Source organism: Daucus carota, chromosome 1 (assembly GCF_001625215.2).
Source record: "Daucus carota subsp. sativus chromosome 1, DH1 v3.0, whole genome shotgun sequence".
Taxonomy (NCBI): domain Eukaryota; kingdom Viridiplantae; phylum Streptophyta; class Magnoliopsida; order Apiales; family Apiaceae; genus Daucus; species Daucus carota.
In genome coordinates, this window is record NC_030381.2 from 42,400,675 (window position 1) to 42,412,338 (window position 11,664).

Genomic DNA, 11,664 nt, shown 5'->3' on the forward strand with positions numbered 1-11,664 from the left:
GTCCTGCAGTGTATATTTCTACTTCAGTTTATCCCAGAGATGTTTTCCTTTTTGCATTTTATTTCTTTTTCCAGTTTCTTTGAGTTTGTCACTTGTTCTCACATAAATTTACTCTGTGCAGTTGCAGAAGATAGAGTAGGTTGAAGAACATGCATAATTGCATATGCTGTTTCGGAACTTGTAGCATTTAATTCTGGTCCATATACCCTTTAGTTGCAAGCATGAGGACCTACCACCAAATGGCGGCAGTTATTTTCCTCGGCCATTGAACGGTATCAGTAAGTCCCATTTTCTTTTGATCTGCCTCTAGATACTTTATAGTAGCTGACAACTTTCTTGGACATGACTTTTTCAAACCATGGTATTGTTGTTCAATTTCGATGAAATTCCTCTCTACAGGTAACATTTCTACATATTAATGTACAACTTTTATTTTGACAAAGTGACTACATTTGCTATCTCACATTTTCATGGAATTCTTCAGCAAATTTGATACTGCGGCTTGTAATTTTCCTGGGCAGGGGAGCATGCAACTTGCTAATCACAACTGTCTTGGACATGACTTTTTCCAACCATGGTATTGTTGTACAATTTCGTTGAAATTCCTCTCTACAGGTAACATTTCTACATATTGTACAACGTTCATTTTTACTAAGTGACTATATTTTCTATCTCACATGTTCTGTGGGCGGGAGTGCTTGCAACTGCTAATTAAATAAAGCGATGGGTTTTCATGACACAATGCTCTGCACATGAATCACATTCCAAAATACCATCTAATGTTTTACTTGTAATTAGGTTTTGGCACAAACTGCTGGTCATGATTCATATCTACCAATCAGCCATAACCTTGTTGTATCGATGGTGAGTTAACGACGGCAGCACTCTTCTACACATTATTCCTTTGCAAACAATATAGGATGTTGTATTATACATGTTTATAACATAATATTTCTAGTAGCATACTTTCTGCAAATTAATATAACGTTTCAAGAAGTAGAAAGTACTTTATTGTCCTCATATGGATAAGAAAAACCCACATCTCATATTAAATAAGCAAACTCATACCAAGAATTTTGTATGATCAACTATTTAACTGTATACTAATTGCATCCCCTGTCCTGCTTAAGCTATAAAGTGTATTCCGGCTTAATTTATTTACAAGAAAAAGTTAAGTAGATCGGTACCACTAATATGACAATATGACTCGTTACCAAGTTTGGTACCACTTAATAAGACAATGTGGCTCAATTTGTTAGGACTGATGGAGTATTCTTGTCCAACTGTACATATGACATGATTGGTACCACTTAATAATTAATATGACAATATGACTCATTGTTCGATGACTGTTAGAGCTACATTTTGTCAAATTGTATTTACATTGTACAACTTGCAAATTCAAGGTCTGTTACTAACCTCATTTGCATGGTTGTGACTTGTTTTTCATATATTGTGGAACTTCAAAAATAATTTAATCTTTTATCTTATATTGGTATGCTTCCGTGTTTCGGGAAATTACATCTGATACATCTTATATTGTGATCATTCTCTTGCATTTAATCTTTAAATGCAAGAGACTCTAATTAGTAATTACAGGGTGATGGGGAGAAGATTCAGATCCTTGAGTATGGTCATGGTACGAGGGAGAATGATCCTTACCACACGAATCCTCCTTGTACTGCATTTATTAATAATCTCCTTCTACTCTATAAGCATATGGAAATATTTAAATAATAAATTATATTTTCTCAATGGTTTAAGGTCGAGTGTATGTAATATGAGTTTCTTAAAAACTAATTACGTAATTTAATTTGCACGTTGGTTTCTCTAATATCATTAAGAGAGAAAATGACCGAAATTGATCATATTTGGGGGTCAGAAATGACAGAAAATTCTGACTACTATTAACTTATGAACATAGACAATACATTCGCCAAATAGGTGCTACTGTTGCTTCTCAAAAGTGGGCTGAAGTTTCAAGTTTCCTGGTTCTCTTCTCATTCACTCTGATACTGATTTGAATCTTGTTGTGTTTCATAGATACTGTTCATAAACTCAAGCGGAAAGTCTTTATCTATTGTACAGATTGGGAACTAAATTGGACGTACCACCACGTAAGTCTGCTGATCTTCTAAATTTCTTCTTTCAAATCCTCATTGCAGACACCTTTTATGCTCTCATATTGAGGTTCTCATTATATACATAGTACAACTTGCACATTCAAGGTCTGTTACTAACCTCATTTGCATGGTTGTGAATTGTTTTTCATATATTGTGGTGGGAACTTCTAAAAATATTTAATCTTCTATCTTATATTGGTATGCTTCCGTGTTTCCGGAAATTACATCTCATACTATGCTTTTTGGGTGTAATATATCTTTCAATGCAAGAGACTCTAATTAGTAATTACAGGGTGATGGGGAGAAGATTCAGATCCTTGAGTATGGTCATGGTACGAGGGAGAATGATCCTTCTTACCACACGAATCCTCCTTGTACTGCTTTTATATATAATCTCTTTCTACTTTATAAGCATATGGAACTATTTAAATAATAAGTTATGTTTTCTCATTTGTTTCAGGACGAGTGTATGTAATATGAGTTTTTTTAAAAACTAATTACGTAATTTAATTTGCACGTTGGTTTCTTTAATATCATTAAGAGAGAACATGACCGAAATGAATCATATTTGGGGGGCAGAAACAACAGAAAATTTGGACTACTATTAACTTATGAACATAGACAAAACATTCGCCAAAAAGGTGCTACTGTTGCCTTCTCAAAAGTGGGCTGAAGTTTCAAGTTTCCGGGTTCTCTGTTCATTCACTCTGATACTGATTTGAATCTTGTTGTGTTTCATAGATACTGTTCATAAACTCAAGCGGAAAGTCTTTATCTATTGTACAGATTGGGAAATAAATTGGACATACCACCACGTAAGTCTGCTGATCTTCTAAATTTCTTCTTACAAATCCTCATTGCAGATACCTTTCATGCTCTCATATTGTGGTTCATGTTGAGGTGCTACTGTTTCTTCTCAAAAGTGGGCTGAAGTTTCAAGTATCCGGTTTCTCTGTTCATTCACTCTGATACTGATTTGAATCTTGTTGTGTTTCATAGATACTTCTTTTGATTTACAATTATCTAACCATAAAGCTCAAAGTTATTTACTTCACATGTATGCAGTAAATGCTATAAAGGATGCACCATTGTCTACAAGCTGTCCTCCGGGGAACTGTTTGTCGGACCAAAACTTAAGCCGCTTCAGTTAAATTTTTTACCCATAATTTATTTTAGTTTAGTTTTGAATTCATATATTCCGTACTCCTGTCCTTATTGTTTATGCTGTCTGAAGATCTCAGGAGCAGGACTATGTGGCTGGGCTAGCCCTGTTTCACCTCTCGAGGTAGTCCCTAAAGGTTCATAATAAGATAGAAGAATCGAGCTTATTTAGTATGGTTTCGTAAATCCTCCTTTCTTCATAATTAGATGCCAAGCACAGTCATCTTGGTTTTGCACATTATTGGAACTTACAGAAGGCATTGGGCTGATCGTTGGGGCTTCTGTAAGCATTATTTGAGTTTTGCTATAGCTTTTTTTCTCAAAGTTCTAGCACATCTAACGAATTGTTATAATCAGGTAAGATCGTTTGGGCTTCTGTAAGCATTATTTGAGTTTTATTATAGCTTTTTTTCTCAAAGTTCTAGCACATCTAACGATTTGTGTATAATCAGGTGAGAGAGGATGCGCTCTGCTAGCATTTGACTGTATCAAGAATGGTGGGGGAGTAGTTCCCAGCACATATGTTGGAATACAAACAATATACACTGTTCTATATTGGGAATGGTTTATTTCACTGCACAGTACTTTGGTTGAAATCCCATTTGAGTAATAGGATATCAAATATCTGTCAAAAGTTAAGGGCTTTGCTATCTATTAAACGGCAGGTTAAGTGACAAGGAATAATACACTGAAAGATTTGAGAGGTGGGAAGGTAAGATGCAGTAGTTACATAACCAAAGGTGAATGTTATTTCATTTATCTTCAGAGCAGGGAATCAGCCAAGCTAGTTACTTTACTAACATATACAGACCAATTTTTCTAGTAATCTTAATTACTTAAATTGGGTTATTTTGGCATAATTGCATCTAATAACTGTTTGAATCTTTAATTTAGTTTTTATGAGAGCATAAGCATCTTGAGAATTAAAAATTGATGGGTCAGTTAACTTGTAGCTGGTATTGTGTTGATTTTCCTAGTTCCTCTTGATATTCGTGGTCATGATGATGAAGATGAAGCTACGTGTTAGTCATCTGAGAATCTTTAATTATGTTTTCACTCAACCTCTATCTTCATGCAGGTGCTCGGATGTTGCGGAAGGAGTTATTTTTTTTACAGAGGGCAGATTGCAGTTATACATATAAATGGTGACGGTAGTGAAGAAGGGACAACAATCTAAAGATTCACTAACCATCTGCTGAACCAGAAACTCTGGTGGCTGGGATGAGTTTAAAGCAACTAAAATTTTTATCCATTTATCAAGCCAAATTAGAGGTGTAATTTTTTATATTTGTTACATGGTAATATAAATGTAGAACTAGTAAATGATTATGATTGGTATGGATAGAAAACAAGTCAGTCAAGCATGCATGAATCTATTGAATAAGCTTTTGAAAATTCTGGTCTAAGGGGATGGATGTCACCCAATGAGAGTGAGTGTAATCTGGTTAAACACTGACATTGGTCAGAAAAAGTGCTCCCTGTGAAAAGTATTGATTAAGATACAGAACCCGACTGAGCAACAAGTGATTACAAGTGTGTCCTGCAGTGTATATTTCTACTTCAGTTTATCCCAGAGATGTTTTCCTTTTTGCATTTTATTTCTTTTTCCAGTTTCTTTGAGATTGTCACTTGTTCTCACATATATTTACTCTGTGCAGTTGCAGAAGATAGAGTTGGTTGAAGAACATGCATAATTGCATATGCTGTTTCAGAACTTGTAGCATTTAATTCTGGTCCATATACCCTTTACTTGCAAGCATGAGGACCTATCACCAAATGGCGGCAGTTATTTTCCTCGTCCATTGAACAGTATCAGTAAGTACCATTTTCTTTTGATCTTCCTCTAGATACTTTATACAGTAGCTCACAACTTTCTTGGACATGAGTTTTTCAAACCATGGTATTGTTGTACAATTTCGATGAAATTCCTCTCTACAGGTAACATTTCTACATATTAATTTACAACGTTTATTTTGACAAAGTGACTACATTTGCTATCTCACATGTTCATGGAATTCTTCAGCAAATTTGATACTGCGGCTTGTCGTTTTCGTGGGCAGGGGTGCATGCAACTTGCTAATCACAACTGTCTTGGACATGACTTTTTCAAACCATGGTATTGTTGTACAATATCGATGAAATTCCTCTCTACAGGTAACATTTCTACATATTAATGTACTACGTTCATTTTTACAAAGTGACCATATTTGCTATCTCACATGTTCTGTGGGCGGGAGTGCATGCAACTGCTAATCAAATAAAGCGATGGGTTTTCATGACAGAATGCTCTGTACATGAATCACATTCCAAAAGACCATCTAATGTTTTACTTGTAATTAGGTTTTGGGCACAAACTGCTGGTCATGATTTATATCTACCAATCAGCCATAACCTTGTTGTATCGATGGTGAGTTAACGACGGCAGCACTCTTCTACACATTATTTCTTTGCAAGCAATATTGGCTGTCGTATTATACATGTTTATAACATAATATTTCTAGCAGCATACTTTCTGCAAATTAATATAACGTTTCAAAAAGTAGAAGGTACTTTATTGTCCTCGTATGGATAAGAAAAACCCATTTCTCATATTAAATAAGCAAACTCATACCAAGAATTTTGTATGATCAACTATTTAACTGTATACTAATTGCATCCCCAGTCCTGCTTAAGCTATAAAGTGTATTCCGGCCTAATTTATTTACAAGAAAAAGTTAAATAGATCGGTTATGACTCGTCACCAGGTTTGGTTCCACTTAATAAGACAATGTGACTCAATTTGTGAGGACTGATGGAGCTTTATTCTTGTCCAACTGTACATATGACATGATTGGTACCACTTAATAATTAATATGACAATATGACTCATTATTGGACGACTGTTAGAGTTACATTTTGTCAAATTGTATATACATTGTACGACATGCACATTCAAGGTCTGTTATTAACCTTGCATAGTTGTGAATTGTTTTTCATATATTGTGGTGGATATTTCTAAAAATATTTAATCTTTTATCTTATATTGGTATGCTTCCGTGTTTCCGGAAATTACATCTGATACTATACTTTTTGGGTATAATATATCTTTCAATGCAAGAGACTCTAATTTCAGGGTGATGGGGAGAAGATTCAGATCCTTGAGTATGGTCATGGTACGAGGGAGAATGATCCTTACCACATGAATCCTCCTTGTACTGCTTTTATTTATAATCTCCTTCTACTTTATAAGCATATGGAACTATTTAAATAATAAGTTATGTTTTCTCATTTGTTTCAGGACGAGTGTATGTAATATGAGTTTTTTAAAAAACTAATTACGTAATTTAATTTGCACGTTGGTTTCTTTAATATCATTGAGAGAGAAAATGACTGAAATGAATCATATTTGGGGGGCAGAAACAACAGAAAATTTGGACTACTATTAACTTATGAACATAGACAATACATTCGCCAAAAACGTGCTACTGTTGCTTCTCAAAAGTGGGCTGAATTTTCAAGTTTCCGGGTTCTATGTTCATTCACTCTGATACTGATTTGAATCTTGTGTTTCATAGAGACTGTTGATAAACTCAAGCGGAAAGTCTTTATCCATTGTACAGATTGGGAAATAAATTGGACATACCACCACGTAAGTCTGCGGGTCTTCTAAATTTCTTCTTTCAAATCCTCATTGCAGACACCTTTTATGCTCTCATATTAAGGTTCAGACACACACACACACAGACTAGTGCAGGCTCATATACTATATATATGTATATTTAATGGGAAACAAATGTTATATATCTTTGCTCACCACCTAGAAAAAGAATTTGTGGTTTCTATTGAGAAATGATTTTTGAGTGCTTGTGGTATTTGATGTAAATACTAAAGATGTTAGTCTGGTCCCAACTTCACTCCAGTGATTAGCCGGCTACCTCTTTTACTTCATATATGTATTATTTAAACTCTTTATTTACAGCTCTCTCCTTTTGCGTCGAATACTGATCTAATACTTTCTGCAATTAATCATTTGCAAGTTGGGGAACAAACAAGGCTTGAATTATCCAGATTTTGGCTCACATCAATGCCTCACATCGTAAAGAAACTTATACTGCAACATATATGGAGAAGATCCGCTTAAAGCTTTGGACAGAACTATATAGCGATTTTGAGGTAATTTAAACTAGCGGGCTTTTGTCTATTTGCTTATCTGGTACTATCTTCATATATCCTGATTATGAAAGATAATCCTTTTATTGGCATTAGATAATCAACCAGAAGGCAGCTTTATTATTGGAGTCCAGTATCAGCTGAATGTGATGCATATTTGGCAAACGAAGCGACAAAAATGTTAACAGCAAACAAGTTAGTTCTCAAAGAAATTTCTTGCACCAGTTCTTTTATGATTTTATTATATATAATTCCTTTTATTTTTTGAAAGGGGATCTTAGAATTGTTTTTCGCCTTTGCTTACATAAGAGAGAGAAGTAAATCTTGGAAATCGATTAGTGACAAATGACAAGAATATTAGAAGTAAAAGATGTGGGGAAAAGTATATCTCCCATTGCTGGAGAGTCCTCATTATATATATTAATCATTGAACAGTATCTGTAAGTCCCATTTTCTTTTGACCTACCTATAGATCCTTTATACAGTAGCTCAAAATTGTCCTGGGCAGGGCCTTTTTCGAACCACGGAAACCTATATTGTTGTACAATTTCGATGAAGTTCCTCTCATTTCTCATATTAAATAAGCAAACTCATACCAAGAATTTTGTATGATCAATTATTTAACTGTATACTAATTGCATCCCCAGTCCTGCTTAAGCTATAAAGTGTATTCCGGACTAATTTATTTACAAGAAAAAGTTATATAGATCGGCACCACTAATATGACAATATGACTCGTTGCCAAGTTTGGTACCACTTAATAAGACAATGTGACTCAATTTTTGAGGACTGATGGAACTTTATTCTTGTCCAACTGTACATATGACATGATTGGAACCACTTAATAATTAATATGACAATATGACTCATGTTCGAGGACTGTTAGAGCTACATTTTGTCAAATTGTATATATATTGTACAACATGCACATTCAAGGTCTGTTCCTAACCTCATTTGCATTGTTGTGAATTGTTTTTCATATATTGTGGTGTGAACTTCTAAAAATATTTAATCTTCTATCTTATATTGGTATGCTTCCATGTTTCCGGAAATTACATCTGATACTATACTTTTTGGGTGTAATATATCTTTCAATGCAAGAGACTCTAATTACAGGGTGATGGGGAGAAGATTCAGATCCTTGAGTATGGTCATGGTACGAGGGAGAATGATCCTTACCACACGAATCCTCCTTGTACTGCTTTTATTTATAATCTCCTTCTACTTTATAAGCATATGGAACTATTTAAATAATAAGTTATGTTTTCTCATTTGTTTTAGGACGAGTGTATGTAATATGAGTTCTTTTAAAAACTAATTACGTAATTTAATTTGCACGTTGGTTTCTTTAATATCATCATTAAGAGAGAACATGAACGAAATGAATCATATCTGGGAGGCAGAAACAACAGAAAATTTGGACTACTATTAACTTATGAACATAGACAAAACATTCGCCAAAAAGGTGCTACTGCTGCTTCTCAAAAGTGGGCTGAAGTTTCAAGTTTCCGGGTTCTCTGTTCATTCACTCTGATACTGATTTGAATCTTGTTGTGTTTCATAGATACTGTTCATAAACTCAAGCGGAAAGTCTTTATCTATTGTACAGATTGGGAAATAAATTGGACATACCACCACGTAAGTCTGCTGATCTTCTAAATTTCTTCTTTCAAATCCTCATTGCAGACACCTTTTAAGCTCTCATATTGAGGTTCATATTGAGGTGCTACTGTTGCTTCTCAAAAGTGGGCTGAAGTTTCAAGTTTCCGGTTTCTCTGTTCATTCACTCTGATACTGATTTGAATCTTGTTGTGTTTCATAGATACTGTTCATAAACTCAAGCGGAAAGTCTTTATCTATTGTACAGATTGGGAAATAAATTGGACATACCACCACGTAAGTCTGCTGATCTTCTAAATTTCTTCTTTCAAATCCTCATTGCAGACACCTTTTAAGCTCTCATATTGAGGTGCTACTGTTGCTTCTCAAAAGTGGGCTGAAGTTTCAAGTTTCCGGTTTCTCTGTTCATTCACTCTGATACTGATTTGAATCTTGTTGTGTTTCATAGATACTGTTGATAAACTCAAGCAAAAAGTCTTTATGTACTGTACAGATTGGGAAATAAATTGGACATACGACCACGTAAGTCTGCTGATCTTCTAAATTTCTTCTTTCAAATCCTCATTGCAGACACCTTTTATGCTCTCATATTGAGGTTCATACACACACATACACACACACTAGTGCAGGCTCTTATACTATATATATGTATATTTAATGGGAAACAAATGTTATATATCTTTGCGCACCACCTAAAAAGAGATTTTGTGGTTGCTACTTAGAAATGATTTTTGAATGCTTGTGGTATTTGGTGTAAATACTAAAGATGTTAGTCTAGTCCCACTGGTGAAGAAGGTTTTCATGCATCCTCTCTCCATGTTATTCTAATTGTACTTCTACATTTTATCAATCTGGCATATCATGAGCAAAGAATTACAACTAATGGAGTCGCCAGCTCGAGTTTTTCTGCTGGCGCCATACAATTTAGTGGCATCTTGGCTACTGAGTATACTAATTTGAATGTCAAACCTCAGAATTCAGGGCTGGAAGAATATCTTCGCAATTGGTAATATTACAGATCGTAAGGTACTTTTGCACTTCTTGTTCAATTTTATACCACCTCCGTTCCAACATACGTTTTGCTTTTCACTTCTTAAATTATTTGGACCAAATAATTTAAATGTTCAGTTAATAATATTCAATACAATTGTTGTGGATATATAATCCCTGTCTGTCCACGTGATTTGTTCAATGCTTTAAGAGGTTTAACTGCCTCAGTTCTGTATAGAGTCTAATCTTGTATAATTGCATTTGTAGTCAACTGAAACAATAATCATAATGTAGGAAATGACACAGGGGTGTCTGACACAAAAAACATTCTCTGCAGTTTGTGGAGAAGAACATCAAATATATTAATGTCAGTAGAAAATGAAGATAAAATATTAAATTACGAGCCTCCTTCAGAGGCCATTGCTATTGTTACAAAAATAATATAAGAAGGAGATCCACAACGATCTTCTGTATGGTACTTTGCATATCGTTCGTCCAGACATATATTGAAGCAATGATAAAAAATAACTCTAACTCAAACGCAGTTGATAAAAGTACAGTTGCAAAGGTGGGATGGTAAATGTCTTGTACACTTTTTTTGATTTACAATTATCTAACCATAAAGCTCAGAGTTATTTACTTCACATGTATGCAGTAAATGCGATAAAGGATGCACCATAGTCTACAAGCTGGCCTCCGGGGAACTGTTTGTCGGACCAAAACTTAAGCCGCTTCAGGTAAATTTTTTACCCATAATTTATTTTAGTTTAGTTTTGAATTCATATATTCCGTACTCCTGTCCGTATAGTTTATGCTGTCTGAAGATCTCAGGAGCAGGACTATGTGGCTGGGCTAGCCCGGTTTCACCTCTCGAGGTAGTCCCTAAAAGTTCATAATAAGATAGAAGAATCGAGCTTCTTTAGTATGGTTTCGTAAATCCTCCTTTCTTTATAATTATGTGCCAAGCACAGTCATCTTGGTTTTGCACATTAATGGAACTAACAGAAGGCATTGGGCTGATCGTTTGGGCTTCTGTAAGCATTATTTGAGTTTCACTATAGCTTTTTTTCTCAAAGTTCTAGCACATCTAACGAATTGTGTATAATCAGGTAAGATTGTTTGGGATTCTGTAAGCATTATTTGAGTTTTACATATGTTACTCCGACTCGGGTACGGAGTGTCGGACACGACAGATATCCGAGTGTCGGACTTGGGAACTATGAAAATTGGGGACACGGGGACACTGTCCTATTTTTGGACACGGGTACGGGGACACATCGTAATATACTAATAAACAAGTATGGTAAGTTAGACATCTTAACAAAAAGTAACAAATAAACTCATATTAAACATGATTTTGTAGGGATTTTGCAAATCAGGCGTCTTTTTTACTTAAATCCCACTCTTGCTTCTTTCTTTTTTCTCACATATTTCTTTTGAATTGTAAGTTTTACTCATATTTGATTTTAAAATTGGTCAAAGTGTCCACATTTTAGTCAAAGGATCCGACACGAAATAAGTGTCGTGTCCGAGTGTCCAAGTGTCAGACAGGCAACCTAAATAGAAGAGTCGGAGTAGTAAAACTTTTACTACAGCTTTTTTTTCCCCTCAAAGTTCTAGC

General features: G+C 34.8%; 1 protein-coding gene across 4 annotated transcripts in view; it reads left to right on the top strand.

The window, feature by feature from the left end:
* LOC108193394 (uncharacterized) overlaps positions 1-11,664 on the top strand; it is a 67,474-nt gene that overhangs the window by 1,949 nt on the left and 53,861 nt on the right. For all 4 annotated transcript variants that reach the window (XM_064084822.1, XM_064084821.1, XM_064084819.1 and 1 more), the window contains exons 4-23: positions 122-1,678; positions 2,044-2,117; positions 2,865-2,938; positions 2,987-3,062; positions 3,189-3,269; positions 3,358-3,408; positions 3,492-3,641; positions 3,737-3,996; positions 4,363-4,556; positions 4,943-6,475; positions 6,839-6,912; positions 7,301-7,436; positions 7,530-8,628; positions 8,998-9,071; positions 9,256-9,329; positions 9,502-9,575; positions 10,028-10,079; positions 10,699-10,780; positions 10,852-10,918; positions 11,015-11,077. The gene's annotated coding sequence lies outside the window, so the exon portion shown is untranslated. The remainder of the gene's footprint in view (positions 1-121; positions 1,679-2,043; positions 2,118-2,864; positions 2,939-2,986; positions 3,063-3,188; positions 3,270-3,357; positions 3,409-3,491; positions 3,642-3,736; positions 3,997-4,362; positions 4,557-4,942; positions 6,476-6,838; positions 6,913-7,300; positions 7,437-7,529; positions 8,629-8,997; positions 9,072-9,255; positions 9,330-9,501; positions 9,576-10,027; positions 10,080-10,698; positions 10,781-10,851; positions 10,919-11,014; positions 11,078-11,664) is intronic.